The sequence below is a fragment of the Euprymna scolopes genome, chromosome 19 (assembly GCF_053919585.1).
Source record: "Euprymna scolopes isolate OS-2025 chromosome 19, ASM5391958v1, whole genome shotgun sequence".
Taxonomy (NCBI): Eukaryota; Metazoa; Mollusca; class Cephalopoda; order Sepiida; family Sepiolidae; genus Euprymna; species Euprymna scolopes.
This window is the reverse complement of record NC_136500.1, coordinates 117,149,668-117,176,132: the sequence shown is the minus strand read 5'-3', so window position 1 is coordinate 117,176,132 and position 26,465 is coordinate 117,149,668. Positions and strand designations below refer to the sequence as shown.

The window sequence follows — 26,465 nt, the reverse complement described above, 5'->3', positions numbered from 1 at the left end:
GTTCCTGGTGCGATTGCTGGGAACGTCCAAAAGCAATCAGCTTTGATCCATGCGGAGTTTCTCCTTATTTTAAACAATTGCTATTCAATTTGGACAATCCATTTTTTATGGGGAGCTGGTCCCCCCCCTCAATATCTTGGGTAAAACAAAAAAAATAAAAAAAGCTACCCTGCAGTAAATAAAATACTGCCACACAGTGAAAGTTGACCTCACTAAGTCATTAAGTACGGGCACCTGCCAATTCTTAATACTTAAATAAATTCAAACATGTTTCCATTACTATTTCTTGGTGGCCCAGTGGTTAACGTCGCACGTTTTTTTCTTCACACTTCAATTTCCAACTCCGCCTCAAGGCTTCGGGTTCGATCTTTTATACTTACCTACCAAAACTTTTTTTTTTATTTTACCCACCTCCCCCCGAGACAAACACTCGGGCAATGATTTTTTATTATTTTTTTGTTTTTATTTACCCAAAACCACAAACACCTCCAAACACCCGGGCAACGCCGGGTACCCCCCCCCCGCTAGTAATAATAATAAAAAAAGATTAACTCCACATTCTCTTGTAATTTCATTCTATCGTATCCTCCACACACGTTTCTATGAGCCTAAAAACAAATATGGCCGCCACGTTACATTTATATATGAAACATGCGGATAAAAGTTTGTAATACAGTGAAAACTAGTTGCCAGCCCTAATTTTAAATGCGGTATTCGTTTTCAGTACACCCAAAAATCCCTGGAGAAGCTTTTAAAGGTAGGTTGTGTGTTGGTCTATGTTTCCAATTTAATTCTCACCCCTTAAAAAAAAAAACAACGTTGTTTAACCCCCCTAAAAAAAAAAATGAAGACCTACTTAAACAGTCTTTATAAATAATGTGAAAAGAGAAATTAGGTGAAAGTACACAATGGTCTCATAAATAAAAAAAAAAAATTAATTCCCCACCGCCCTCCTGCCCTCCCCCCCACCTCGATCCCCAAACTTGAAATAATGCTAGGATGACATGTCTCGTTGAACGCTAAGTGGCCAAGAAGTGGGTGATCACTTTTTTTTTTTTTTTCAAATTTCAAATGTTTAAACCAAAAATTATCTGAGTAATTTTTTAAAGACCGCAGAAGTCAATTTTTTTTTAAATTCTGACCTCAATTATGACCCCTTAGCAGTTATTGTTTTGGCTTCAAATAAAATTAAAAAGTTAGATCCATGTCCAAGGAACCTATATCTAAAATTTCAAGTGTTTAGACCCAAAATTGGCAGAGGAGTTTGGTAGAGTTTCCAATGGTCAAATCGTTGAACTTTGACACCTTAACAGCAAAATTTCTAACTGAGAACAGATTAAAAAGATTTTCCCAAATCTCAATACCCCGTATTTCAAATTTTGAGTCTGTAGACTGAAAATTGACAGAGTTCTTTGGTAGGAAAATGTACACAGACAGACAGACAGACACACACATACACGCGCGCGCGCACACACACACATACACACTTTCACTTTTGTTGTTTTTGCAAATGCACTTACTGATTCACACTATTTTTTTAATCGTATTTCCAAGTTTAATTAAAGTTTTATGTTTTTTTTTATTCAATTGTAAGGTTAAAGTACAGAATAGGTACAAAACACCCTCCCCATGTTTAGAATGGCTTTTTATATAATAACATTATTTCAGCACGGATCAATAAGTGCACTAGTGTATCAGAATTTTTGTAGGAATTTTTGATACTCCTAACACGAAACTGCGAATAAAATATAAAAAACTCGTAATTTCTCTTTTAAATGTGGGTTGTTTATTTTCTTTATGGATTATACTTCCAAAATAAACTATTAAAGTTGTTTTAAAAGTAATAGAAATATTTTTTTTTTTTTATAAAAAACAGTAATGAAATTAATTGAATTTTACGAGCTCAGTATTTTTCAATTTTTAAACTTTAAAAATCTATCAAAATTTTTCTATTGATTCTATTTTTACGATATTTTCAGGGTCAATGTGAAATTTTATGCTCGTTCCAATAAACCGAATATAATATTTTAGACAAACGTTTTTTTTTTAATTCACGCCCCCACACATTTTCAAATGTCTATTAAAAAGTAAATAATTTACTCACCAAAGTTTTATATATCACAAATTGAAGATAAAAGATCACTAAATAATATATTCAAATTTAAAACAAAAAAAGTAGTGTTTTTTTTAGAAATTTACCTGTAAAGTCCGAAGTTTAAAGCCTTTTTTTTTTAACCACGTTGTTTGTTTTTTTTGTTTTTTTTTTAATGAAATCTTGGTCCTTGCTCCTTTAATTCGAAAAAAATTATGGTTTGAATTACAGTTTTCGAGTAGTTATAAGCTTGGAAAAACAGGAGGTCGAATTAATTCACGCCTTCCATTTTGAAATGTCTGTTAAAAAGTAAATAATTAATTTACTCACCAAAGTATTATATATCACAAATTGAAGATAAAAGATCAATAATATATTCAAATTTAAAGCAAAAAAAGTAGTGCTTTTTAGAAATTTACCCGTAAAGTCCGAAGTTTAAAACCTTTTTTTTTTTTTTTTTAAACCAGGTTGTTTTTTTTTTTTGTTTTTTTTTTTAATAAAACATTTTGGGGGAATTTTCGACACTCCTAACAAAAAACTACGAATAAAATATTAAAAAAAACTCGTAATTTCTCTTTTAAAGGGGGTTGTTTATTTTCTTTATGGAATATACTTCCAAAATAAACTATTGAAGTCGTTTAAAAAATAATAGAAATATTTCTTCTTTCTTAAAAGAAAGTGTTTACAAAGTGCCTGCGCGCCATCATGTAGCCATTTCGTTTACGTAAGGAAATCAATTGAATTTTACGAGTTAATTTTTTTTTCACTTAAAAATTATCAAAATTTTTCTATTGGTTCAATTTTTACGATATTTTCAAGGTCAATGTGAAATTTTATGCTCTTTCCAATAAACCGAATATTCTATACAAGGGTTTTTTTTAACCCCCCCCCATTTTGAAATGTCTATTAAAATGAAAATAATTAATTTTCTAACCTCAAATTTATATATCACAAATTGAAGATAAAAGATCAATAAATACAATAAACTAATTTAAAACAAAACAAAAAATACAGTTATTTGCAAATTTACCTGTAAAGTCCAAAGTTTAAAACGTTTTTTTTTTAAACACATTGATTTTTTTAATGAAACCTTATAATCTTCTTAGATTGCACAGAAAGTTTCGTTTTATTATGAAAATTATTTCTATTTCATTCAATGTTTTTCTTTTTAGATATTAAAAAACATTCACTCCATAAAGTGGAAATAAAATATATTTAATCAAAAACTCATGTATTTCTTTGAGGAAAAAAAAAAATTCTTCAACTGTTTTTGTTTTTTTAAGGCAAAAACTTATAAGTAAAATGTGACTAGTTTTTAACTATGGTGCCACAAATTTTTTCAAGCACAAGGCTAGACGGCTAACACAACCGTGTGGTTTTTACGTCCTTCTGTTCATCTGTAGTTCAAAACAAAATTAATCACCGGTTCGACGTTTGGTTAAACACCATAATAATGTCTACGTAATGGCAGTATTCTCAAATAGTTGTTTAAAAAAAATTCTTTTATTTAAAAAATATATGGAATTTAAAATATAAATGTGGATAAATTCTTAACAATGAAGAATGGAACTACCCATTAAATAGTATTTTTCATAGGTAAGTGATTTTATGGCATTTATATATATTTTATCGAAGCAAGTTAAAATACGTTGATTTTCTTTAAATCTTTTTTTTAAAGAAAACCGATTTAAAAAAAACACATATTGCGTTTTTTTTTTAATTTGGTCTTTGCTCCTTTAGTTGAAAAAAAAAATAGGTTTTGAATTATATTTTTCAGATAGTAAGTTGAATTATCAAAGTTCTTATCATTTTTAATGGCCGCTTCTGATACACCTACGCGTGCACACGTAACATTTTTTATTTACTGACATTGGCTTAGTAACTAAACGATTTATTGATAATTTCGTAACACTTAAATGAAGATTTAAATTGTTTCATTATTGCTGTAATGCAAAAAAAAAGTTTCATTCAACACACAAAACCAAAAACACATATCAATGATAAATAATATTCATTTTAAAAAATTGGTATATTTTTTTTAAGATTAGGTCCACCTTATAAACACCCCCAACCTCCCCATGTTAAGAACAGCTTTCGGAATAAACACAATTTGGGGGAGGGGGTATTTGCAAAATTTAACTGATATTTGTTGTCAGCATACCCACCCTCAAATACTATTAAAAAAAAGGGAGGGGTTCAGTGACGTTGCAGAGAAGTAGATTTTATCAATAAAAGTCGTCATTTAAAAAGAAAATTGTGGAGGTGGACCTAATATTTACCAAAACATTATCCGCTCATGTAAATTAAAAACGTTTGTAAAAATGAGAAATTATCAATAAATGGTTTAGTTACTTTTTTTTAATATTCATGAAAAGAGTTAAGTCAACGTAGGTAAATAAATGAATTACAAATGTTTGTAAAAGTGAGAAATTATTAATAAACGTTTAGTAACTTTTTTCTTTTAATATTCATAACGAGTAAAAATTTTTTTTCAATATTCATGAAAAGAGTTAAGCCAACGTAAATATATAAATAAATATTTGTAAAAGTGACAAATTATCAATAAATGGTTTAGTTACTTTTTTTATTCATGAAAAGAGTTAAAGCCAACGTAAATAAATGTTTGTAAAAGTGCGAAAGGCAACATAAGTAAATAAATAAACAAGTTTATTCAATTGTAATACGTGCGCATGACTAAGGGGGAGGGAGGTAAGGGAGCGACCATTAAATAATTCTGCTGGTCGCCAAGGAGTACCTACGTAAAAAATATGTTTATGAAAAGCGTAAATTGTTAGATGAAAGTACAGAAAAAAATGGGTACTTGTACAGTTTAATCAAGAAATTAAAAAATGAGGTGCTAATGCAAAGAGTGATCCGCACTATTTTTTAAATCGTATTTCCACGTTTAATTAAAGTTTTATGATATGTTTTTTATTCAATTGTCGGTTAAAGTACAGAATAGGTACAAAGCACCCTCCCCTCCCCATGTTAAGAATGGCTTTTTAAATAATAACGTTATTATTTCAGCACGGATCACTCTCTGCATGAGTACCAAAAATGAAAATATCAAAAAAAGTTTATATTGTACATATCCGTTATGGAATGAAGTTCTCCGAAAAAAAAAAAAAAAAATTCACTTAATTTCATCAAGTAGGTTTTTTTTTTTCACAACGAAAAAACAATTTGCTATGATACCGAACAAAAGGTTTGATTTTTAGGAAGAAAAGCTAGTATTAAAGATGGGGAGGGAGTGTCAAAGCTTTTGCCGCTTTAACTGGAGTTATCTCCCCATGACGTTCCTAAAATTCAAACAAAAATTTACAAAAAGTCCAAGATGCCTGCCTTCAACGCACTCTCATAAAAACGTGTTTTCCCGCTGTAAAAAAAAAAAACCCTACTCGGTATTTTTTTAGTTTACCGACCCCTCGGGATTCACTTTTAATTTGTGGACTTATATAGGTTTTCGGGTACGTTGAGAACGAATATTGCATTCATTTTTTGTGCAAACAAGTAGTTATCCATGTCTGAAGACATTTAGCATCTAACGTAATCACTATTGTTTCCATTGCGGCCATCTTGTTTTCGATTTTCCAATTTAGAAAAAAAAAAAAAAAAAACGCCAAAAAAGAGCTAAACGGAACCAGAAGGGCCAAAATATGGTCCCCAATACATTTTTCGGCTATTTTTCGGCTTCAAACACCACCCCCACCTCTGTGGATATTTTCCCGCTTCTCGATATCTTTAACTTTCTTCATTACATTAATTTTTGCACTTTCTTAATTACATTTATTTATTTTTTTTTTTTTCAATTAATTTCATCTATTTTCCAGAAACATGAGTCGCACGGATTGTGACAGTTGCCAAAATATGTGTTTCTGCGACTGCATAGGGTCTTACCTACAAGTATCACCTGCCCCAATTGTAAAGAAATGTGCTTTTATAAAAATGCAGAACTTACTCTGTGGAGCCGAAAAGAAAAAAAAAAAGGAAAATACTGCTCCTTCAGTATTAGTGATGCGAAAGGAACATTCCTGGAGCAAACCAGGATGGAATGCTGGGAGATAATATTATTTATTAACCATTTTCTTAGCCACCTGTAAGATCACAACACAGTGATGGAGAATTTACAAATTTCTAGCTGTTCCGTGATTGACTGGTGGTCGTTCTATAGTGAGGTGTGCAAACATTGGGTGCAGCACCAAAACACAATAGGCGACAAAGGCATCGAGGTGGAAATTGGCGAAACGTTGATTGTTCACAGAAAATATAAAAGGAAGAAAACTACGTCAAATTTGGCTTTTTGGAGGGATAGAGAGAGTTTTGAAACGTAGTTTCATGCTCGCTCTGACAGGACCAGACGAACGAAGAAATGAGGAAACTTTAGTCTCGTAAGTTACAAAATTTGTTTTGCCAGGTTCCATTATTTACAGTGACTCTTGGAAAGCTTACCATAATCTCGGCCAACATTACACACATAAAATGGTAAACCATTCCAAAACATTTGTGGCCCAGCAAGACCTGTAGTGGAGTGGACTGGTGGATATATTATATGTATCCACCAGTCATACAAAATACGGAAAAATGAATTGAATTGAGAAAGAAACAAACAACGCGTTAAATTGAATTAAACGAACTAGGATTTATTTCATGAAGAAACAAATGAAAGAAAAGGGTACAGCACATGTTTAGTTTTGCATGTGTCTCTCGCTGTTAACTGGTGAGAAGGAAAGTCTATTGTTGTAGAGAGAGAGAGTGAGAAAGACATCCAGTTAAGCGTGCGTCTCTCGCTGTTAACTGGTGAGAGGGAAAGTCTATTGTTGTAAAGAGAAAGAGAGAAAGTCAATCCAGTTTGGCGTGCATCTCTCGCTGTTCTGGTGAGAAGGAAAGTCTATTGTTGTAGAGAGAGAGAGAATGAGAGTGAGAAAGTAAACCCGTTTGGCGTGTATCTCTCGCTGTTAGCTGGTGAGAGGGAAAGTCTATCGTTGTAGAGAGAGAGAGAATGAGAGTTGTAATGTCTTTACCAAATAAAGTGAGGCCACCGCAAGTGTCACAGGAGTTACGGCCCCTGGCGACATCCGGGGTAGTGGTCAGTCTGATATCCACCGAGCACGATATTCCTCGTTCGTTTTCTCTCTCTCTTCAATCTCCGTCCATCCTACAACCTCACTATGGTAATAACCGATATCTAGCAAGTATCGGTTACTTACCATAAGGATTATCACATTGGCGACGAGGATGAGATTAATTTACAAAAATAGACATAAGAGAACACGAAAAAAAAAACAACAACAAACAGTCACACGTGTTGCAAAACAAACATGGCTGCCCTACCTCACTACCCGGAATTCGACTGCGAGTCAGAAGCCAAAGCAGCAAGATGGACGAAATACATTAGCAGATTGAGGAACTATTTTATCGCCCACGACATAGAGAGCGATAAAAGACAAAAAGCAATTTTGCTAACGTTTGTTGGTGAGGCGATGAACGACCTCATTGATGAATTACCAGCCGAACAGACCACACCAGGAGAAAACGAAACCCACTTCGACAAACTCGTCTTGGCTGTACAGGCTCATTTCAACCCCCAAAATAACACGGAATACAACCGATTTGTATTCCGTAACATCAAACAAACCACGCCGAATGTAGAGGACTTCTACCGGAAATTGAAAGAAGCAGCAGCTACATGTCACTTTGCAGACGCAAACGCTGAGATAAAGTCTCAACTGATAACAGGCTGTTCATCAGAAAAAGTCCGGCAAAAGGGTTTAATAAATTCTAACATGTCACTACACGACTTGATAAATTATGCCAGGACGACGGAAACAATAACAGCGCACCTACAACAAATGCGCTTAGAGGACACGACAATACAAACTACTACTGCAGTAGTAAACAAAGTCACGTACGGACAGCGACAGACACGTGACCGTTCCCGGCAAATTCAGTGCAGGAATTGCAACGGAAAATATCCACATGAACGAGGACCAACGTCTTGCCCAGCATTCCAGAGCCAATGCACTTATTGCCGGAGATGGGGGCACTTCGCCTCTGTCTGTTTTAGAAAAATGAACGACGAGGACAGACAACGTAGAACAAGTCCAAACCAGCCGCCGACCGGTGAACTGCATCGAGGACAACCAGCAGGACTCAACCAGCGGCAGTGACACAGAATATGTGTTTCATACAGGTAAGATGAAAAACCTTCCCTGTTTTGATATATCTTTTGGCAATAGCCACCAAATGTTCAATGTGTTAGCCAATTCAGGAGCCACTATCAACATTTTGTCTGAAGCAGATTTCAAGTGTTTAAAACCGACACCATGTCTCCGACCGACAAAAACTGTGATATCTGGATTTGGGGTCAAGCAAACTACTCCAGTTCTAGGCCAATTTAGGACCCTCCTAGAGTTTGGGGGCATCTCCTGTCAAGCTAACATACATGTAATAAAAAGCCCAGAAAAACCTATCATTGGCTGGGAAACATGTGAAAAGCTTAAACTTTTAGCAGCAAAAAAGCTCCCAGTTAACCACATCAGCAACTCTGACACACAAATCCCGCAGACAACTCTTAAGCTTTTGGAGGACTATGCAGACCTATTCAATGGCTTAGGTAAACTTAAAGAGAAAAAAGTCCATCTGCACATAGATGAAAATATACCACCCATCGCTCAGAGATACCGCAGAGTCCCCTTTCATGTAAGGAAGGACATAGAAGAGCTAATACAGAAAGACGAGAAACTGGGGGTGATTGAAAAAGCGGAAGGACCAACCCCGTGGGTATCCCCTATTGTAGTGGTACCTAAGAAAGACCAAAGTAAAATCAGAGTTTGCATTGATATGAGAGCGGCAAACAAAGCTATCAAAAGGGAACGTCACCCTACCCCCACACTTGATGAGCTGAAGGCCATTCTATCGGGAGCCAGTGTCTTTAGCAAGTTAGACCTCAATCAGGGCTACAACCAGTTGGAACTAGCTGAAGAATCCCGATACATTACCACGTTCGCAACACACCTGGGCCTATATAGATACAAAAGACTATTTTTCGGTGTCAACTCCGCCAGCGAAATATTTCAGGAAGAGATTAGTCAGGCGCAGGGATTGAGGGAGCCATCAACATCAGTGATGACATTCTTTGCTTTGGATTGGACCAGCAAGACCACGACGGAAATCTCCAAAAAGTATTTCAACGACTACGCGAAAAAGGCCTAACACTGAATAGCAGCAGATGTGAATACAACAAGAGGTCATTGGAATTCCTCGGACACACATTCGGTAATGAAGGCATCAGCCCAAGTAACCGTAAAATAAAAACAATCCTCGAATTACTAGACCCCCAAAACGCATCACAAGTCAGAAGTTTGTTGGGGATGACCAACTTTTGCGGTGCACAATTCATTCCAGACTACGCAACCCTGACTCATGAACTGCGTCAGCTAACAAAAAAAAACACTCAGTGGTCCTGGACTGAGCACCACACTGAATGTTTAAAAAACCTCAAGGAGGCTTTGAGTAAAGCATGCTCACTTGCCTACTTTGACCCTAACAAACATACTGAGATATATACCGATGCCAGTGTTGTAGGCATATCTGCTGTACTATCACAAGACGGGCGGGTAGTACAATTTGCAAGCCGAGCACTATCCACAGTTGAACAAAGATACTCTCAAACAGAGCGGGAGGCCCTCGCCATCATGTGGGCATGTGAACACTTTCACATATATATCTTTGGGGCCCCATTCACGGTTCACACAGATCATAAGCCCTTAACATAGATCTTTAATAACACCCGCTCCCAACTATCTGCGCGCATTGAACGCTGGGTTTTGAGAACACAGCCATACAATATGACTGTCACATACCGACCAGGTCATGACAACCCAGCCGACTATCTCAGCCGCCATCCAGTACATCTACCACCAAGCAACAGGGAGCAGAACATAGCGGAGGAGTATATAAACTATATTCTCTCAACGTCGACCCCCAAAGCAATGACAATTGATGAAGTTGCAATGGAAACTGCGAAAGACAAGACGCTCACTGCAGTCATTCAAGCCATCCTCACCAACAAATGGCAAGGTGCCAATGACCGCATAAACAAAGCCACGTTTCTCACCCTACATGCCAACCGTGATGAACTATCACTAGCACATGAGGACAGTATCATTCTGAAAGGGTGCCGGATAGTGCTACCTGAGACCCTACAAAACAGAGCTGCCAAAATAGCCCATGCTGGCCATCAAGGCGTTGTGAAATCCACGGCCCTCCTCCGGGAAAAAGTCTGGTTTAAAAACATGCAGCTTTTAGTAGAAGAAAACATCAGGAACTGTCACACCTGTCAGATCAGCACTCACAAAACGGCAAGGGAGCCGCAGAAAATGTCCCCACTACCAGCAGCCCCATGGACAGAGGTTAGTGCTGACTTTGGACATCTCCAGAATGGGAAATATCTTCTTGTTGTCACAGACGAGTACTCACGCTACGTTGTTGTCGATATCCTGGACTATCTCAACAAACTCGGTCATACCCCGTTTAGACAAGATATTTGCCGAATTCGGGGTACCAGTATCCCTCAAAACAGACAATGGCCCACCATTCAACAGCCATGATTTCAAAACCTACGCCTCCGTCACCGGTTTCAGACACAGGAAGATAACACCTCTATGGCCCCAGGCCAATGCTGAAACAGAACGCTTCATGCGCACTGTAAAAAAATCCATCAAAGCCGCCTTAATCAAAGGCCAAAGCTGGAAGCAGGAGCTATTCAAATTCCTGTTAGATTACCGAACGACACCGCACTGCACCACCGGTGTTTCCCCAGCCTCAATTCTATTTGGCCGGACCATAAAAAACCGCCTGCCACACCTAGTTGCACCTATAGCTGGAGACCATAGCATTAGGGTACGTGACACTCAAGCCAAGAAAACAATAAAGAAATATGCTGACAGAAAAGTATACGTAAAGCCCAATAATCTGAGTGTGGGTGACACCGTCGTTGTAAAAAGCGACCACACTTCAAAGGCACACACCCCCTATCAACCTAACCCATTAACCATAACAAAAAAAAAAGGGATCCATGATTACTGCCACACACAAGGGCAACCAAATTACAAGAAATGCCAGCTTCTTCAAAAAAATCCCTAAGCCACTAAGAAACCTCACACATGACCCACCTGAATACTCTTCATCTGAAGATGAGGGACACATGCATGTGACAGCATCACCAAAATCTAAAGAAAACCAGGGACAACACTCTTCAAACCTCAGACGCTCAGGCCGCACAAGACGGCCACCCAAAAGATTTGATTGCTAAATGCTACAAATACCCCTATACATAATAATGCATAATTATCATTTTCTTTCCCTTAGGTTGACAGATGCTTCCCTCCAACCCAGCAACGCAAACACTCCAGTCACACCACGCATGAACAAACTCCTTGATGAATATAAAAAAAAAATAATAATAATAAAATAAACTTTAAAAAAAAAAAAAAAAAAAAAAAAAGAGAGCATTGTAATGTCTTTACCAAATAAAGGGAGGCCACCGCAGGTGTCACAGGAGTTACGGCCCCTGGCGACATCCGGGGTAGTGGTCAGTCTGATATCCACCGAGCACGATATTCCTCGTTCGTTTTCTCTCTCTCTTCAATCTCCGTCCATCCTACAACCTCACTATGGTAATAACCGATATCTAGCAAGTATCGGTTACTTACCATAAGGATTATCACAAGAGTGAGAAAGTCAATCCAGTTTGGCGTGCGTCTCTCGCTGTTAGCTGGTGAGAGGGAAAGTCTATTGTTGTATAGAGAGAGAGAGAAAGAGAGAAAGTCAATCCAGTTTGGAGATAGAAAGAATGTAAGGCGTACGTACTGTCTGTTGACTCATGCCCAACACACAGTAGCAGGTGGCGTGAGGTCCATCGACCGCTCAGCTCGGAAGGCAAATCGAAAAAGGAAGGAACAGCTCAGCTTTCTTGCTTTTATAGGTGTTTCCGGTGGTCTTTTGCGCATGTGTGGATTTCCTTCAAAGGGGAAGTGACGTTGCCTATGTGTGCGTACATGTGCACGTATGTGTGTGTACATGTGTGTACATTAGCGTGTGTGTGTGTATGCACGTGAATGTGGGTGTATGTACGTGAACGTGAATATATCTACGTGTGTGTACATGTGCGTGTATGTGTGTGACAAGAAAAATGGCTTGAGATGTGAACGCGTGTTTTTGTGCGAGACAAGAAAAGGGCTCGTACAGACCCTACTATACATACACAAAATATCGAACGTCACTGGCGAGATATTAAAGAGTGAGCCAGGAGGCCTGGCATTCGGTCAGAGTACCTCAGTACCTGTCAAGATATCTGTTCATTCGAAGTGAAACAGACAAATCTTTTCTTCTACATAAATTTTTAATTTATGGAGATAAGTCAAAGCATTAACTATTTTTTTTTTTATTTCATTTCCTCTTTTCTTGTTTTTTCTCACCCGGTTCACTCACTTTTTCAAAAGAAATCATGCACATGATTAAACAATTATTTTTATGATAAAAAAGAAAAAAAAGTCAATGTCGATAATACACCAACTGCAGAAGCACCTGTTAAAAACTATACAAGTTCTATAATTGAATCTCCTGCCTTCCCCAATTTTGAATGTGATATTCGTTCATAACAAAACCGAAAATCTATAAAAATGGTCATTTTAAGGGCAAGTTGTGCGTTGACTTTAATTTTCGATCTTTGACATAAACCGTTTTTGGCATTACACGGGAAAGGTGGACCCTGCATAAACGGGTTATAATTTAATGTCTTAAATTTTAAATAAGGGTTTGTATTACTGTGCACAGATTCGAAAAAGTTGTCAAAAAACAAATAAATGTTATCAAAGGCAAAATACGTTACTTTTCTACATAACTAGATATGTTTTTAGTGTTTTTATTTAATGTAACATGTTTATTCAGCTCTAAAAACATACAGTGTTTACCGATGTATTGGAAAGTAAAAAATGGCGCCCGACCGTGGCTACGGAGAAAGAAGGCCGATGCATATGACAGCGTAACGTAAATATTGCAAGATGAAGTTTTAAAATGATTAAATATATTTTATTTTATAATTTAACATTAAAAACATTGAACAATAAAAATAAAATTTTGGGTTCTTATGTATTTTTTGGTACTGTAATAATGTTATTTTTTGAAAGCCATTCTTAACATGGGTAGGTGTTTTGTAACTATTCTGTGCTTCCACCTTACAATTACAGGGTGACCCCCCCCCCCCAAAAAAAAAACAGAAGACATTCAATTGTTTTTCTGAACATTTTACCGTGGCTACCGAGAAAGAAGGCCGATGCATATGACAGCGTAACGTCACTTCCTAATTAAGTTGTAGGTATAGACAGCTTCCGGTATTCAGCCACGTGGTCATGCTAACAGGCATAAAAAAATATGGCTACCAATATGTGTTACCGATTGTCCATGTATGTTCTAAAGAAAAAGAACAATTCTCCATTCAGAAAACAATTATTATAATTGCACATTTGGGATAATTTTAATCAAAATATCGTAAGTGAATTCGTGTTTGAACTTTTATTTTTATCGGAGAAAGTCAAATATTTCATTTTATTTATTTATTTTTTAGGTACTCCTGCAGTATTTTACCCACCGATTTCACGATCTTAGCCGAGCGTTGACGAACGCTTTTGGCGTTAACGCCGACGAAAGCCGAGAATTCGGAGCTACGGTGCAAGAACGCTAAAAGTATGTGAATAGCAACAACATTACAAGGAAAAGATATTACACACACACACAACAAAATGGATAAAATTAATACAAAAAATTTGGATAAAATAAATCACAAACACTTACCGTAAGTTTTTTTTAAAGTAAAATAAATTTATTTTGTTGAATATTTTTTTTTTTTTTTTTGGTTCATTTTGTTTTCCGATAGCTTTTTTTTTGGGGGGGGGGGGGATAAGCAACAGTAATAAACACTTCAATGTTTTTTGTTTTTCTTGTTTGTTTTTAACAAAACGTTATTAAACAGTAACAACAATGTTTTGTTTTTTTTTTTTTTTTTCAGTAATGTTTGTAGGGGGGGGGGACACAACAATTACTGTTTATCTTTAGTTCCGACTGGAAGATTTTCTACTGACTGTAGAGGCAAAAAGTAGGGAGCAAAGGGTTTTCAGAGGATGTGGAAAGAAGAAGCTCCTTCCCAACCGGGTAGCCTTCCGCGATTTGATTTATTATGGAGACAAAAGGGTTGTGTCCAAATTTTTGTCTCCACATAAATTCGCATAAATATGTTTCCAACAGCTCCCGGGGTTTTTTTTATCGCTAAATTAAATAGCTGAAATGAAAGGCTGTGTATTTTTACTTTGAACAATAAAATAACTGAAATGAAACGCTATGTGTGTAATTTCAATGAAAATTATTCGTCTGCTGCGCGTTCGTTTGAAGCGCCCTGATTGGCTGATAGAGTATCGTACCGCTCGCCATGTTCCGGCGTTTTCCGACGGATGTCGATCAACGCTCGGCTAAGATCGTGAAATCGGTGGGTAAAATACTGCAGGAGTACCTTAAATTGTATATTGCTTTGAAATTACTGGTACTTATGCAGAGAGTGATCCGGACGTAACTCACCGGACGCTCGGCTTGCCCCGTAAAACGACGTCAACAGCCGGAGTTAGCCGAGCGTCGGCGAGGAAAACATAACAAGAAAAGAGAAACCTACCTTAATGTAAAATTTGTTAAAACTTTTATTTACTGTAACGGAAAACAAATGTTTTTTGTATTTTTTTTTTTTTTTTTTTTGTAAATGTAAAGTGTTTTTTATATACAAGAAAGTTATGTTTTTTTTTTTTTTGAAGAAGAAGAAGAAGAAGAAACAGCGAAAAAAAGGTAACAAGCAAAATTTGTTTTTTTTACAAAACATGTTTTTTTTTTGGGGGGGGGTGTTTTTTTTTAGGGTTAGGGTTATTTTTTTATTTTTTAAGAATAAACAGCGAAAGAAAAAGTAACAAGCAAACTGTTTTTTTTTTTTGTGTAAAACATGTTTTTTTTTTTTTTTTTTTTTTTTGGGGTGGTTAGGGTTAAGGAAAAACCTGGTAAAAGAAAAATGCGAGGAATATTTACTGTTGGTATTTCCTCAGACTGTTGGAGGGCATCACACGACTATGAGGGACAGGTTTTCTTTTTTGCAAGCAAACTCCTTTCCTGACAAAATTCCAGGACAGAATTTTTGTAGGAATTTTTGACACCCCTAACACGAAACTGCGAATACAATATAAAAATCTCGTAATTTCTCTGTTAAAAGTGGGTTATTTATTTTCTTTATGGATTATACTTCCAAAATAAACTATTACAGTTGTTTTAAAAGTAATAAAAATATTTTTATTTTTTTTTAAAACAGTAATGAATTTTCCGAACTCAATATTTTTCAATTTTTAAACTCAATATTTTTAAATTTTAAAAATCTATCAAAATTTTTCTATTGATTCTATTTTTACGATATTTTCAGGGTCAATGTGAAATTTTATGTTCTTTCCAATAAACCGAATATAATATTTTAGACAAACGTTTTTTTTTAAATTCACGCCCCCCCATTTTCACGCCCCCCCCCATTTTCAACTTTCTCTTAAAAAGTAAATAATTAATTTATGTTTAATAGTTTTATATATCACAAATTGAAGAGAAAAGGTCAATAAATAATATATTCAAATTTAAAAAAAAAAAAAAAAATCAGTTTTTTAGAAATTTACCTGTAAAGTCCGAAGTTTAAAACCTTATTTTATAAGAACACATTTTTTCTTTTTGTCTTTTTTTTTTTTTTTAATGAAACCTTGGTCCTTGCTCCTTTAATTGAAAAAAAAATTAGGGCTTGAATTACATTTTTCGAGGAGTTATAAGCTTAGAAAGATAGGGGGTCGAATAATTTACGCCTCTCATTTTGAAATGTCTATTAAAAAGTAAATAATTAATTTATGTTTAATAGTTTTATATATCACAAATTGAAGAGAAAAGGTCAATAAATAATATATTCAAATTTAAAACAAAAAAAAAATCAGTTTTTTAGAAATTTACCTGTAAAGTCCGAAGTTTAAAACCTTTTTTAAAAAAAAAAAAAACACATTGTTTTGTTTTGTTTTTTTTTTTTAAATAAAACCTTGGTCCTTACTCCTTTAATTGAAAAAAAAATTAGGGCTTGAATTACATTTTTCGAGGAGTTATAAGCTTGGAAAGATGGGGTGGAATTATTCACTATTTTCACGAAATTTCTGACACTGCTACCCGCTCGCTGCTGTTTGCAATTTTTTCCGACAAATATGTTAAGTTCATATTTCCTTCCATAGGTACGCAATTTTAAGGGTCGTTAAATAAATCTGAAATTGTAACGGTTGTTGTTAAATAAATCTGATTCTGTACTGTTTTACTTTCTTTTCTTCTTTTTCCTTATTGTCGTCTGCTGCTTTGAATTTTTTTTTCTTGCGTCGCGCATGCGCGTAGCGTTGACAACCGTCGAACTACGTACATCGCCGACGCTCGGCTAACTCCGGCTGTTGACGTCATGTTACGGGGCTAGCCGAGCGTCCGGTGAGTTACGTCCGGATCACTCTCTGCATAAGTACCAAATTACTTAATTTTACATAGATAATATTTATATTTTATATTGAATAAAGTTCAGTTTAAGTATTAATCGAACTGTGTTCCTTTTTCTTTTTAAAAATGTTTTATTGCTCTTTTTCAAATGGCCCTCATATAGTATTGACAGTCTGACAAATCTTACCTACATTGCCTGTATGCATTTTTCAGTTAACAGGCCTTCTTCTTACTCTCGGTGGCCGTGGCCCGACTCTCTTTGACGCGGTAAGTTTGGGAAAAAGAGTTAAAAATAAAACACTAGAAAAAATACTGTTAAAAACCAACCGATTATATGTCAAATACACGCTCGATTTAACAAGGAGGAGGCGACATATATACGGAGAAAATGAAAGAAACCCCCAGGGAGTAGCTGTTAAATTAAATTCATGTAAAAAAAAGAAAAAAAAAAAGGAATTTCCGAGGGTGAAATGAGTCTTCATAATTAAAAAATGTTCATTTTCCTTCAGTAAAATAATGTTTTCTTTCTAAAGTTTAATTTTAATTTATTTTAATAAATATTACTCTAAACACGGTTTTAATTTGTGGTCTTGTGTTACGTTCTTTCCTTCTGTTCAAGATTTCTTTGAATCCTTCCCCCTCTCCAATAAAATCTTCCTTTTTTTCTGTTTTTGCGTCAACGCCGGTGGTGGGGAGGGGCGTTCCAGTGACGCGTGGCAAAGTTGCCATTTTCTGGAGTTTTTTTGGGGGGTATTGGAAAACAAGATGGCCGCCAGTAAATTGATAGTGATTACGTTGGATACTGAATGTCTTCATAAAGGGATAACTACTTGTTTGCGCAAAAAATAAATGCGATATTCGTTTTCAGCATACCTGAAAACTTTGAAAAATCGGAAAATTAAAGGGAAATGCCGAGGGGTCGGTAAACTAAAAATTTACCAACTACTCAATCAATTATTAAGTGATTTTTTTTTCGAAGATCTTCAGTTCAAAAATGGATACGTACACTATAACCGGGGTTTTTTTTTTTTTTTTTTTTCGATATTTTCATTTTTTGAATGTCTTGATTAAACTGTACAAAAACCAAAAATGTGTTATTTTTTTTTGTTTTTGTTTTTTCTTGTTTTTTCCAAGAAAACTTTTTTTTTTTTTTTTTTTTTTTACGACTGTTCAGTGACCAGTGTCGCCGGAAGAACTTTCTCAAGATGAGGATACTTGTTGGATACTTGTGCATAATTTGAACCGAACGTAACTCAACGCCCGATCGTAAGAAACGCTGCTAAAAATGAAGGAAACATAAAACATAATTTGAACAAAAGAAATAAAAAAATAAAATAAACCAAGAAACAACGACTTACCGTAACAAGCTTTTTTTTTGTCATGAGTTTTTTTCTGTATTTTTTTCCAACGAAAAAGTTCAAAACAAAACAGATAAGAAAATTTTTGTAAGTTTTTGTGTAACAATTAAAGAAACATTGTTTTTTTTTTTCAAGAAAAAGATTAATAAATTATGTTTTTTGTTTTTTGTTTTTTTTGGTAATGGTTCTTAATATCGGAAAGTTGTGCAGGGTGCAGGGATATCTATTCAGAAAGCCGTTCTTAACATGATGAGGTTGGAGGGGTGTCTATTCCGAAAGCCGTTCTTAATATGGGGAGGTTGGAGAGGGGTATTCCGAAAGCCGTTTTTAACATGGGGAGAGGTGCCTATTCCGAAAGCCGTTCTTAACATGGGAAGGTGGGGGGTATTCCGAAAGCCGTCCTTAACATGGGAGGTTGGGGGTATTCCGAAAGCCGTCTTAACATGGGGAGGTTGGGGGGGGTATTCCGAAACCGAAAGCCTTTCTTAACATGAGAGGTTGGGGGTGCATTGCATGCGCATGCATCTCCACCCGGCGTTGCTCGGAACACGACGTCAACCGCAACCGCCGAGTTTCGCCGATTATAAAAGCATAACAAACGCTGCTAGCAAAAAAAAAAAAAAAAAAAAATGAATAAAACAATAATTTTAACATCCATTCTTCTCAGATCTTCTTTTGGCGATGAGAAACGCAGTTTTTTTTTTGTTTTTTTGTTTTTTCCAACGATTAATTTTTTTCTTGACAATATGAAACTGCTTGTTCCGGCGTCATCAAATTTTTTTTTTTTCAAACTGAAGATATTCATTTTTTTGTTTAGTTTTATGAAAAGGGCTGTTAAGGTGTGTGTTGCTTAATGAATTTAATGATTTTTATTTCCTTCCAATTTTTGTTTCGAAAAGTTCGTCTGCTACTTTGCAGTGTATTGATTGGCTGATCGACATCTTACGTCACATTACAATCAAACCCGAGCGCATGACGTCATGTTCCGAGCAAAGCCGATCGGACGCTGAGTTACGTCGTGTTCAAATTATACACACAGGTACCCTTTTCTTAAAGAGGGGAGATGGGGGTAAAAGGAAATGGAAGGAAACTCCCCAAGAAACTGGTAGCTTTCGGAAATGTGATTTATGAAGGAGACAAAAAGGATCGTTTTCGAATTTTTGTCTCCACAACTAAATATGTACCCAGGAGGAGCTCCCGGTTGGTCCAACATTCTTGCTGGTTTTGCTGATTTGATTCCTTCCCACATTCTCTCGACGTGGTTCGTTTGTTGCCTTCGTCTCAGGGTCTACAAAATGCACACTTTCACTGACAGGTGGTTGGTTGGTGGAATCCTTGGCAGGATTGAAGTTTAGGTGGCGATTAACCTCGAACCCAAACCAAAAGCGAAAGGGACACAAATATTGAGTCACCGGTTTGTAGCCTTGGAAACAGTAAGCCATTTTGGTGCTAATGCAGAGAGTGATCCACGCTATTTTTTAAATCGTATTTCCACGTTTAATTAAAGTTTTATATGTTTTTTTTTATTCAATTGTAAGGTTAAAGTACAGAATAGGTACAAAACACCCTCCACTCCCCATGTTAAGAATGGCTTTTTAAATAATAACGTTATTATTTCAGCACGGATCACTCTCTGCATGAGTACCCCATTTTTATTTACATTGTAAACATATAGAAATGGAACTTTCTATAATTTAAAAAAATTTAAATAATACGAACAGAATTGTTCTGGTACTTTTGCAGAATTGTTTTGCAACTATTCTGTACTTTCACCTAACAATTTAATTTTTTTACAAAATCCATTAATTTTTTTTTTTTTTTTTTTTTACAAAAACAGTTGAAAAAGAGAAACTGAAAAATTGATACACGTGTTGGGTTAATTTTAATATAAATGGTTGATTAATTAATCACGTGGTCAATTATTCGACTTATATAATTTGTAGCAGTTAACAAACTATTTACTATAAGCGGATCAATGCCCGGTGCCAAAGTGATTCGGCCACACTGACCAGTCGGTTAGCAGGGCGCATTGATTTGAGCTGTCCCCTTGAGGACTATTTTTAGCCCTTTGGGATCTCAGCTGCGATTGGCAGAGTTCAACCATATGTTGCAACTGAGAATCATACACCCCTCGTCCAGTCCATGGGCTTCCCCTTTCCATATGGTCCCGAAACATTCTGGAGATTGGCGTCTGACTGGGGACTACCGACGACTGAATGCCACTACGATACCCGATTGTTACCCAATCCCACACATACAGGACTTTGCTTCTTCACTGCACGGTTGTAAGACTTTCTCCAAACTAGATTTGGTTAAGGCATACCATCAGATTCCAGTGAATCCAACCGACATCCCTAAAACTGCTGTAACAACTCCATTTGGAGCGTTTGAATTTTTAACTATGCCTTTTGGTTTGCGAAACGCGGCTAGTACCTTTCAACGCTTCATGGATGAGGTAGTGCGTGATTTAGACTTAGTCTATAACTACATAGACGACATTCTGGTGGCAAGTGCCTCACCTGAGGAACATGTCACTCACCTCCGCCTACTGTTTGAACGGTTTCAACAGTACCAGGTTAGAATTAACCCTGGTAAATGCATTTTTGATGTTTCAGAGTTAGTTTTCCTGGGCCACATCATCAGCCCAGAGGGTATATCTCCCTTACCTGCAAAGGTTAAGGCTCTACAAGACCTTAAACCACCCATTTCACTTTGCCAAGTAAGGCACTTCCTCGGCCTGCTAAATTGCTACAGGTGCTTCATCCCACACTGTGTGGATCTCTTGTCTCCTCTTTCTGACTTGTTACGTAACAGGAAGAAAAATGAGCAGATTTCACTGAATGATATTCAACTAAAAGCCTTTAAAGAAGTGAAGGAGAAACTAGCAACACACACATTACTTGCATATCCTGTGCCTGATGCCCAGTTTTCACTGGTTGTGGATGCATCGGGCACAGCTGTAGGTGCACTGTTGCAACAACAACAGCACCAACAACAACTACAACCCCACGCATATTTTTCGAGGTAGCTGAAACGGGCAAAACAATATTACAGCACGTTTGGACGTGAACTCCAGGCTATGTACCTTGCAGTGAAACACTTTCAGCATTCACTCGAGGGCTGACAATTTGTGATCTACACTGATCACCATCCGCTTACATTCGCACTGCGTGCTAAGCCGGACAAATATTCACCTCGCGAAACTCGTCACTTGGATTTTGTTTTGCAATTTACCAGCGATATCCGACATATCTCTGAGGGACAGAACACTGCGGCAGATGCTTTGTCCCGCCTTCCCATTAATTCTCTGTCCTCACCATCGGATATTGACTTACAGCAGATGGCCTTAGACCAGCCAAGTTTGGACACGTTGGATCCGTCGTCACCTGAATTTGCAACTTACAAATTTGCATACCTGCCCGTGCCTACTTCATTTATGACACTTCAACGGATTCACCTCGACCATTTGTTCCATTGACTCATCGTATAGTTGTTTTTAACACCCTACACAACCCGGATGCAGAGCCACAGGGAAGCTGATTACAGCTAGATTTTTCTGGCCAAATATGAGGTGTGATATCACTGCCTGGGCACGTTCCTATGTATCCTGCCAAAAGTCAAAGGTGCACAAGCATATCCGTGCACCCCTTGGAACATTCACCACTCCAGATGCTCGGTTTAGCCATGTGCACATCGACCTGGTTGGACCTTGGCCGGTCAGTCAGGGATTTACTTATCTCCTGACCTGTATAGACCGTTTCACACGGTGGCCTGAAGCCATTCCCCTCACAGACATTTCGGCTGAGTCCGTAGCGCGAGCCCTTATATCAGGTTGGATATCGCGTTACGGAGTTCCCACCACCATCACCACTGACCGTGGAATACAGTTTGAATCCCACCTGTTCCAGGAACTTTCCAGGATTTTAGGAATCAAATGTATTCGAACAACAAGCTATCACCCAGCTTCGAATGGGATGATAGAACGCTTTCATCGACAATTGAAAGCTGCCTTACACGCTTACCCTGATGAGCAACGATGGAGCGAATACATAGCTGTTGTCCTTCTTGGCTGTCGTGCAGCTATCAAAGAGGATCTGGGATACTCTCCAGCTGAAGTTGGCTATGGAGTACCTCAATCGCTGCCAGGTCAGACGCTGCTCCTGATAGAACTAGGATTGTCAGATCCAGCTCTGTTCATAAACAGACTGCAAGCTTACTTTAGTAAGCTCCCACCCATGAAACAGACCATAAAATCTTCGGTCCCCAAAGACATTTCTTCATGAACACACATGTTTCTTAGAAAAGACTGTGTGAAAGCCCCTCTAACACCGCCTTATACTGGTCCTTATCGTGTGTTATCACGCACTTCTAAACTTTTCACCATAGATATTAGGGGCAAAAAAGAAACAGTATCTGTTGACAAAGTTGAAAGAGCTTTTCTTGACTCAGAAACACAAGACACACATATCCCACCTGCATTCAAACATGATACACCTGAAGTGAATACTGAAAATGACAACTATATCACTACTACACGTAGTGGCCGCCATGTACATTGTATATTTAAACCCCTGTAAATTTGGTTTATTTTTTTAAAAAAAAGAAATTTTAGCTGGAACTTTCTATTCTCATTATCCCTTATATATTCTTTCTTCAGCAACATAAACTTCCAGACATTACGTTGCCTTGTGTTCTGTATTTTTCTAAATACTGCTACCTTTTTATTTTTCGTCTTCGGCTTTTCGCCTAAGCAGGGGGTGATGTAACAGTTAACAAACTATTTACTATAAGCGGATCAATGCCCGGTGCCAAAGTGATTTGGCCGCACTGACCAATCGGTTGGCAGGGCGCATTGAATTGAGTTGTCCCCTTAAGGACTATTTTTAGCCCTTTGGGCTCTCAGCTGCGACCAGCAGAGGGACGCCAGCAAGCAACATATACAGACCTCTTTCACTCACCCCTCCCACTGCTACTTTTTGACAACTGCAGTCTGATGGCAGACGACACCTTCAAACAGACATTTCACACATTCTTAATTTCTCTCCAGTCTAAGATACAATCTCGCCTTTTTCTAAATAAACCTTTTTTATTGTTTTGTTAAAAGCAATGTCGTTTGACCTTGTGTTTATTTAAGTAATTATTAGGAGAAAAATGCACATTTCCCTCCTATAAATTAATCACGTGATTTCACCTAACAATTTACTAAAAAAAAATATCGCTTCAATTGAATTTAAAAAAATATTGCGGTACAATAAGTGCATTAATATGAAAAAATCTAATTACTAAAAAAAAAAAATTCCGTGTCTAACAATTTAATAAAAAAGTCGAATAATTAACCACGTGATTAATTAATCAACCATTTCCTACACGCGTATCAATTTTTCATTTTCTCTTTTTCAATTATTTTTGTAAAAAAAAAATTAAATTGTTAGGTGAAAGTACAGAATATATATATATATATATATATATATATATATATATATATATATATAAAATATATGAAATATATATATATATATATATATAATATATATATATATAAAAAATATATATATATAATATATATAAAATATGTATATATAATATATATATAATATATATATAATATATATATAAAATATATATATATGAAATATATATATATAATATATATATATATAATATATATATATAATATATATATATCTAATATATATATAAAATATATATATATCTAATATATATATATATCTAATATATATACAATATATATATAAAATATATATATATAAAATATATATATAATATATATATATATAAAATATATATAATATATATATATATAAAATATATATATATAAAATATATATATAATATATATATATATATAATATATATATATATATATATATATATATATATATATATATATATATATATATATATATATATATATATATATATATATATATATATATATATTTGGATTTTTATAAAATAGTTTTTTTTTTTGCAAACAAATAAATAATTTTAAATATGTTATTGAATTTAAAGGAAGTTTGAAGGGTTATTATGGGTTGGTCGAACATTCTGGCATTACATAGATAATAAATGTTGAATTTAAAAGACATAAATAAAAATACAAAACTCACCAAGACCCCCCCCCCTCCGACCGCCACCCAACATACCCTTTAAATATCAGCATAAAAGAAGACTGACCGACTGGCTGGCATTCGTCCTCTTTAAGTTATCGTCTCCAAGCTAAGTCAAACGCTATGGTCCCAAAAGCTAAGAAACTTTTCTGTTCGTAACTTTTGCAGCCTATTAATCTAAAAACACTAACATGTCTAGTTTTTTTTATTTTTTATGTTTCCTTATTACAGGTTTGACTCTAATCCTTAATATTTGTCTTGTTTTCTTATCTTTCTCCTAAATGTTTTTTTTTGTCAAAAATACTATTAACCAATATTTTTTCTTATATTTAAAACGAAAAAAAAAAAAAAAGTCTCCCATGGAACTGAACATTTCACAAATTATATTTGCATATTATCTGAACTAAAAAACACGCGGCTTTTTTGTATTTTTTTTTTTTTACTTATTTATTTTTTTTTTTTTTAGTATGCATTACTTCTAGCTAAAGTGAATACATAACCCTAAAGGTATTACTTCTTAACCAGCTTTTTAAACGAGTTAAAAATAACCAGACTTTTTCAATTTGATAAAAGTTCCATTATAGCATATTTATTATGGGGTGGAGAAATCACTTTTTCCATAGCTACCAACGTAATAGATGTACTGAGGCTAAAGCTGCTTTCAGGACTGCCAGCAACCACTGTAAAAGAGTAATAAAACATGCAAGAGAGCTATATGCTCAGTTTGTTAAATCCAAAGTAGCTGAGCAGCGGCTTGGTTCCCACCAGTTCTGGCAAATAGCAAACAGGATCTTGAACAGAAGCGTGCGTTCTATCCCAACTATCATCAATGGACCTGAGGTCATCTCGTCAGCATCAGACAAGGCCAGACTATTTACCAAGAACTTTGCAGCTAATTCTACCCTATGCGACAATGACCATCAACTCCCTGTATTTCCTCCTATAACAGACAACACGCTATGCAACATATAAATATCTGTGCGTGAGGTCGCCAAGCTAATCAAGAACCTTGATTCCAGTAAAGCAACTGGCCCTGACAGCATTCCAGTTATAGTGCTGAAAAAGCTCCAACCAGAACTTGCCCCCATACTTACAAAACTGTTTAAGCGTTGCCTTAAGGAGAACTGCTTTCCAACACCCTGGAAAACCTCATCAGTACGCCCTGTATTTAAGAATTCAGGTGAAAAGTCATCTACCTCTCAGTACAGACCAATAAGTCTCCTGTGTGTCATGAGTAAGTTGCTGGAATCCATATTAAATAAAGAAGTAGTTAACCACCTCAACAGAAACAACCTTCTTAGTGACATGCAATATGGTTTTCGCTCTGCAAGATCTACAGCAGATGTGCTAACGGTTATATCACATAGGATTAGTGAATCTCTTGACAAAGATTTCCTTTCCAGGCCAATTGCTCTTGACATATCAAAGGCCTTCGATAAGGTATGGCATAAGGGCCTACTTCACAAGATTTCCAGCTACGGTATTACTGGAAATGTTTTCTCAATTATTAAATCATTTCTTTCTGATAGGTTCATAAGAGTAGTGGTTGATGGGTAGAAATCAGAGGCCCACAGTAGTAATGCTGGAGTCCCTCAGAGGTCCATCCTGGGCCCAACTCTCTTTCTGATCTACATCAATGATCTCCCAAAACACATACTTAAATCATTCGTTGACATTTATGCTGATGTCATGACCATCTATGGCAACACATCAAAGGCTGTAAATAACGAAGTTCTCTCTAATTCTCTCTCCTCTGATCTTGAGCAATGGGGGAAGAGGTGGCTGGTCACTTTTAATGCATCTAAAACCAAGCTTCTATCTTTACATCATCAACGCTCTGATCCCCATCTGGCATCAATTGAAATGGATGGCTCTCGTCTTGGGGAGGCTCCATGTTTTGACAAGCTTCTGGGTTTAACCTTTACTCCTGATCTCAAACGGAACATGTACATCAAATCTGTTGCCAGGGACGCTGGAAAATGGTGGGATCCTTCTACCGCTCCAGAAGATATCTCACTACTGATGCAATTCTCTATCTGTATAAAAGCCAAGTACGTCCAAGGATGGAGAGTACTGCTGCCACATCTGGGCAGGAGCTGCTAAAAACAGCCTATCCTGCCTTGACAGAGAACAAAATAGACTTTGTGGTTTAGTGGGGGATGCCCTTTTCTCTTCCCTGCAACCTCTCTCCCACAGAAGAGACGTTGCGAGCCTGTCTTTGTTTTATCGTTATTTCCATGGCAGGTGCTCGTCTGAGCTCCAATCCCTCGTCCCCCCCCTCGCCAATCTTTCACGAGA

At 36.2% G+C, this 26,465-nt stretch overlaps 2 protein-coding genes across 4 annotated transcripts in view; one reads left to right on the top strand and one right to left on the bottom strand.

Moving 5' to 3' along the window:
* LOC145239898 (alpha-tectorin-like) overlaps positions 1 to 19,676 on the bottom strand; it is a 425,326-nt gene extending 405,650 nt beyond the window's left edge. For both annotated transcript variants that reach the window (XM_080103517.1, XM_080103518.1), the window contains exon 1: positions 18,037 to 19,676. The gene's annotated coding sequence lies outside the window, so the exon portion shown is untranslated. The remainder of the gene's footprint in view (positions 1 to 18,036) is intronic.
* Positions 13,515 to 26,465, top strand: part of LOC145239899 (protein AMN1 homolog) — a 48,900-nt gene continuing 35,949 nt past the window's right edge. The window contains exons 1-2 of one of the 2 annotated variants that reach the window (XM_080103524.1): positions 13,515 to 13,642; positions 14,950 to 14,980. The gene's annotated coding sequence lies outside the window, so the exon portion shown is untranslated. The remainder of the gene's footprint in view (positions 13,643 to 14,949; positions 14,981 to 26,465) is intronic. The other variant, XM_080103522.1, reaches the window with a different exon arrangement.